Here is a 6,945-nt window from a genome sequence, read left to right on the forward strand (position 1 = left end):
TCCTAAATAATAATATTATTTCATAGACAAGTTAGCAGACACATAGCCCTGGAACCTCCTAAATAATAATATTATTTCATAGACAAGTTAGCAGACACATAGCCCTGGAACCTCCTAAATAATAATATTATTTCATAGACAAGTTAGCAGATTTTAAAAATCGGACTAAACAAACATATATGAAAAATAAAGAATAGAGCTACTTGTTACTATTCAAATTTATAGAGTAAAAACAAATAATTGTGACTAAATTTGTCATGATTTACCAAAATAAATGTATAAATATATAATTATGTAAATTTTGAATATTTAAGCAAATTTACACTTTTTGTCAGCTAGTCTAAAAATGTATAAGCATTAACAGTTTGTTATATATATGTACATGTACTGTAAAAAAATATTCCTTTATTGTGTACTGTAATGGACTTTTTTCTATGAAACAGTTTATTCATTTATAGTCGTTTAAAATAAACTACTGTCGACTAGAATAAAATTTTATTAATTTTCGTAGCAAAATTTTTGAACTTTTAAAGGTTTGTAATAAAAAGTCGAGTTATATATTTTGAAAATAAAGTAAATTTTTATAGTGTATATACTATAATATACATTTTATATATACTATTAGAAAAAGCGGAGAAGAAAAGGCTATATTTTGTGTGTATATATATGGACTAAATCCATATCACAGCAAAATGGAAATATATAAAACAAATACAAAATTCATATTTTGTATACATTTTCCTTTAGAAAACACAGTGAGTCAATTTCAAACATTTTATAAGTATTCCTAATTATTTTTGTAAAGCCAACAATTTAATTGATGTGATAACATCATTATTGAAGAAATAACAAACAAAACATCCTGAAACGCAGTAAATGTTTATTAGCCTGATGTATGATTTGTATAATTAAAGTTACAGATTAATGAAATTGTAAAAATTAAGATATTTCTTTATTCGCAATTAAAGTTTGAATTTTGCACCAGAGACAATAGTGAATTGTGCCACTTTGCGCTGCATTTCACATCAAAGTAGCAGAGAAGGACTATTTACATTTACCAGAGAGTGACAGGGAGAAACAAAATAATAGCAAGGAATAAAAGAAAGAAAGAAAGATAAATATTTTGAAAGAAGAAAATAAGTTAAATATTTTTGTTAGCCTTTTAGCCGATTTCCTAATACCTTTAATTTGAATATCTAATCTAAAGAGAGGCTTTTAATATTTTAATAGTGCCTATAAAAAAAATAACTTCATTCTGGCCTACCATTGGTCAATTAAAATTAATACTGGCCAGCCATTGGTAATAAATTTATTCATTTCTATTGTGTGGCGTCATTTTTATAGGAACTTTAAAGAACTTTATCTAAACATAAAAGTTTAATCATAAAATCATAACTAAAATCTTGATTTGAGTATTTTTAAAATTTTCTTCCTATTTCTCAAAGTTAAAAGAATCTGGATCTTAATAGTTTAGACATACACAACTTTTCATATATAGTCATATGTATATTGTTGGTATATGTATAACATATGAATATTAAATAACAGATTGTAAACCATATTCCTCCAGGCTAAACATGTATGCCTGTTGGCTATTTAGCTTGCCTAACATGTAAATGTATGTCTGTCTGTCTGGCAGACTGGCTGTTTTCCTGTATTCTCTGGCATGTCTGTAATTCACACACAGAATTTAATAGATAGATATTAGATGATATACGTTATGTGTATATGAATCTAATCTTCTAAATATTCTAACTTGTAGTTTTCAAATTGATTTAAGGAAGTTGGTTGATTAAAAATGTTAGCAATAAATCCAGATTTAAATCTATAAAAATATATCCCTATAAGTATACAAGTACACAGACTTAAAAGACTCTTTGTACCTTATTTAAGGGGGTGTGCGAAAACATTTTTTGCCAAAAGCTAATTTTGTTGTTACGTAAACAATATATACTTAGATAATTAACAATGAGAGTAAAACTAGAATTAAGCCACTCAAAAATTATAGCCTTGATAAAATATATTTTATAAAAAATCTTTTAATTAAAATAATGATTTAAACGTAAAAATCAGCTGATTGCAAAATTTTAAGTATAATTTTGCAACACTCTAATATACATTATAAGTGCTGTATATGTTACATATGTTATCCAAAATACTGAAATCTGATACTCGTATTATGTTTGTATATTGGTTTATACATGTACCAACATTATATTTACATCTACAAATATTTATTCATTTTTATGCAAAAAGATTTTACAATTTTTTTATTTTATTAATAAAAATCCAACATAGAAACCAAATAAAAGGAACAAGAAGAGTTATTTATCGCATAATACGATGCTATGCATGATTTTTCAGTATGGCTGAAAACAGTTTCTAATCAAGCGGATATTAATCGGTTTCAAAGAAGGTGTATTAACTTTTTTACTTTTTATTTAAGATAGCTAGCTGGTTCTTTTAGTAAGTAGTAGATGTAAAATTTTTCATAGAATTCAGATAAGCAATCGGTTTTTTTGTAGACCTCTTATTTTTTAAGTAATTTAAGTTTTTTTTTTAAAAATTAAGTTGATTTTAAGGTACTAAAACGCAACAAAAAAAAGGAAAAAAATGGCCATTATGAACAAAAATAGTAAGATCTTTAATTTGACACCTTACTTTTTGAATTTTGTCAGGTAATTATTGAAAAAATTGATTTTTTTAAACCCACGAGAATAAAAACTTTGAACTTAATTTTATCATTTGACAGGTAAAAAAAATATGGGTTCATATATACCTTTAGAATCAGAAAAATATTACGAATCCATTGTGAGCAAAATTGAAAAAAAGTAAAAAAATATAAAGTTAAAAAATGGCCTATTGTATTTTGTTGTACAGGCAACACTTTCGTCATCCCCTAGTTACCCCCTCTTTACCCCCTTCCCATTTTTATTCTCAATTCAAAAAATAAGGTGGTTGCCTGTATAATATAATATAATATTTTCATATAATTCCTTTTATTGTAGTTTATAAACTATATTGTAAACTTTTTATTGCAATTTTGCTTAGAATGGATTTGTAATATTTTTCTCATTTTAACAGTATATATAACGCCTATTTCTTATGCCTGGGTAATGATAAAATTTAGTTCAAAGTTTTTATTCTTGTGGGTTTAAAAAATTGTTTTTTTCAATAATTACTTGACAGAATTGAAAAAGTAAGGTGTCAAATTAAAGATCTTACTATTTTTGTTCAAAATGGCCATTTTCTTTCTTTTTTTTGTTGCATTTTAGTACCTTAAAATCGACTTAATTTTTTTTTAAACTTAAATTACTTAAAAAATAAGAGGTCTACAAAAATAACTATTGCTTATCTGAATTCTATGAAAAATTTTACATCTACTACTTACTAAAAGAACCGGCTAGCTATCTTAAATAAAAAGTGAAAAAGTTAATACACCTTCTTTTATAAAAAGGTAAGGTTTTTTTTATTTGACAATTAATATCTCATTAATCACTGAATTGATTTAGTTATTAGGAAAGCTTTGTTCAGCCTAAACCTATATATGTTACCTTTAAATTTAAGCATTGGGATGATTTAAGGCTATTATCAGTCTCCTTCAAATAACAATACTAAAGCCGAAGCCATTATTTTTAAGTAAAGTATGGTTGGAAAAATTCTTTATCATTAGATTTTAAAGCTTCTATTAAAATTACTTTTCTTGAAATATAAGTAGATGTAGCGTGAGAGAGCGTAGTGACTAGAACATTATGAACTAACCGACAAACCAATTAGACTTGTAGGGGAAAATCTCTATTCTAGAGAAAAAAATATTTTTTCTGTAACAATCTTATAATGTCAAATGTTATAATTTTCCACGAAAAAAATACTTCGCAAAAAGATGAGAATAATAATATTTATTTTTTACTTTTATCATTTGGAGAGGACAAATATAATGTGTGGAAAATATTCTTTTATATTGAAGAAGTGCTAAGATAGAGGTGTAGTTTGTAATATTATTTAGGGGTGGTAAAAGATTTTAAAAATCTAATTTTACCCCAAAAACAAACATTTTCTTAGCCGTCAAAGAATCATAATTTTTTTACAGAAATATCTTACATAAACGTAAATATTTTATTATTCAAAAGTTCAATGCATTTTAATATAACAATTTATTTACGTATCCCCAGTCAACTGTCTATATAAACCCTTAGGATTTTTTTTTAAAAATTTTACATTTTATTGCAACTGCGATGGGCATTGCAATTCATAAGTATGACAAAATATATCCTAATCTAAGCTTATCTAATCTAAACAGAGGTGGATTCTTTTCTTTTAAATTAGGGTCGCTCAGTAAGACAAAATTATTAATGAGGCAAACATTTTTTTGTGAAAAATCCTCCAAAATCGCATAAAAAATATACAAAAATTATATAAAATCATAAAAGGGTTATGAGCATAAGATTTTGTTTAATTTTTGTAGATTTTTATTTGATTTGGAGGATTTTTTACAAAAACAATTTTGCCTCACTAAGCGACCCTTATTTTATTTTAAGAATCCACCTCAGGTAAAGACAGCCTTCGTTCTCCAAATTTTCCTGTGACTGAATAGTTCATTTATTGTAAATAGTTTTTATTGTGTGGTGTCGACCTTATTATCATATTAATGATAGTTGTATTATTTGTGTATGAATGGCGTGTACAGGGCACCATTTGCTAACACAAAACGGAAACCATTCTTCTATTGTGTTCACGGGGGAAAAGTTTCTTGCCACCAAAGTTAATCTTTTTGTTATTACGTTTTGAGTTATTGACCGCTGCTATTCTACAACGAGACAGCGTAAAGTGGCACCAAAAAAGTGACGTCATACGATAAAATAACCAATGAGAGGCTATTATAAATTTTACCATTTGTCAACTATAGTGTATACTGGCCTCGCATTGGTCAACTTTATTGTATGACGTCAATTTTGGTACCACTATGCGCTGTCTCTTCTTGACTAATATTTCATTAGGTATTCCGGTCCTTTGAACTTAAACTGAAACACCTACATATGCTCATCAGTAAATTATTATCAAATTGCTTCATCCTTAGCTTCTAGAATCTGTCTAGAGCCCAATGTGTACACAGACAAACCTACAAGGGAGGCAAATGTACTAGGGGACAAACGTACTTGGTGACAAACATAATAGAGGACGAACCTAGTAATAGTGTCTAACTTTTTATCTTTGTGACGTAACAAAAATCCATCTCTTTTTTAGGGGTTTCCTTTCCCACCTCCCCTCTCATCCTTCGATTTTTGTTACGTCACAATGATAAAAAGTTAGACACTATTACTAGGTTCTAGGGGACAGCCCCTCTAGAGAACAAACGTACAAAACAATTAAAAAAGGGAACAGCCATTAAGGACAGATTTTAATTTAAACAAATAAAACTACTAGAATAGAATTTACTGTAATTAGCTAGACTTTAACAAAGCGTTTGACTCTTATCAGTATTGTATTTTTTATGCAGTTGTTTTTAAGTAATTTATCCAGCGTATATTTAATCTTTCCAATCAAAACTGTTGACAATCTATCGAAATCCAATTTCAAATTTTATTTCGAATTTATGGCTTTGATAAAAGTGACCGTGGCTGACTTAATATCTACATGCTATTTATTAAATAATTTGAAATTACCAGTATGGACTATAAAGCTTTAATAAAAAAGTGACCATGACTGACATAATATCGACATTATAACAGCATGCTTATGTTGACATAATAAGAACACTTTTTTACAGGATTTTTATACTTATTATTATTGATAAAACTATTCCTAATGCTTACTTCCAAATTATTGGAGCGATGATCTAAATCTTAAATAACCCATGGGAGGGAGGAGGATTTATTCATGTTCCATTTACACAAATAAGAAATTTGGCAAAACTTCTAGCCTAATATTAATTCTGTTCTTGCACTTTTTGTGATCACATTTAGTTAGCAAGAAAAGAAGGTAAAATAAAAGGGGAACAATAGGTTACGGTAAGGGGGAGAAGGGTTAAAAAGCATTTCTGATTAAGTGCATTTGGACTTTAGGGCCACATTGGTAAGTGAGTCCTTATAAAACAACCAAAATTATCATTAAAAATTAGACAAACAAAATTTGTTTGTTTAGGTAAAAATCTGTTTTTAAAGTAAATCAAATATAAAATATATATGTTTTGCGGTTATGTGGTAATTTCTGAGAAAATTCTCTATAATATAATGTAATTGATTTGTGTTTTTTTCATTTACTTTTTTTTGTAAATATTTAAAAAAATATAAATAGGTAATTAATTTCATCTACTTTAGTGAAAAATCATTTTTCCTTTTTTTGATTGTATTTTTTGTTGTATTTGCCACTTGCCCTCTTGTGTGTGTGTGAGTGTGTGTGTGTGGGCACTCTCTGATATGAATTGAAATGCATCTGAAAACTTGGCAAATATTATCTAATTTCAACATGAAAAACTTTCTCACACGGCTCTATCCCCAGCCAGAACTCAACATGTGAAGAATTGACTCCTGTCCTAGTTTTCAAACTGCAGCTGAAAATTATACTTTATTCCCCCTTTCCATCTCCCTACCTCTTTCTTTTCTCTCTCTCTCTCTTTTTCTCTCTCTCTCTCTCTCTCTCTCTCTCTCTCTTCTCTCTCTCTCTCTCCTCTCTCTCTCTCTCCTCTCTCTCTCTCTCCTCTCTCTCTCTCTCTCTCTTTCTCTCTCTCTCTCTCTCTCTCTCTCTCTCTCTCTCTCTCTCTCTCTCTCTCTCTCTCTCTCTCTCTCTCTCTCTCTCTCTCTCTCTCTCTCTCTCTCTCTCTCTCTCTCTCTCCTCTCTCTCTCTCTCTCTCTCTCTGGCCTGCCTAAGGTTGAAGGTAATTACATAGAAATTCTTCAAATTTTGTACCAACTTTATTTAATATTAGTATTAAATTACATTATACTT

General features: G+C 28.4%; 1 protein-coding gene across 1 annotated transcript in view; it reads right to left on the reverse strand.

The window, feature by feature from the left end:
- The window catches only part of LOC145331027 (uncharacterized), a 140,387-nt gene that overhangs the window by 99,772 nt on the left and 33,670 nt on the right, over nucleotides 1–6,945 (reverse strand). The gene's annotated exons all lie outside the window — the stretch shown is intronic.

This window comes from Acartia tonsa, chromosome 1 (assembly GCF_053477335.1).
Source record: "Acartia tonsa isolate MP-2025a chromosome 1, ASM5347733v1, whole genome shotgun sequence".
NCBI classification, from domain to species: domain Eukaryota; kingdom Metazoa; phylum Arthropoda; class Copepoda; order Calanoida; family Acartiidae; genus Acartia; species Acartia tonsa.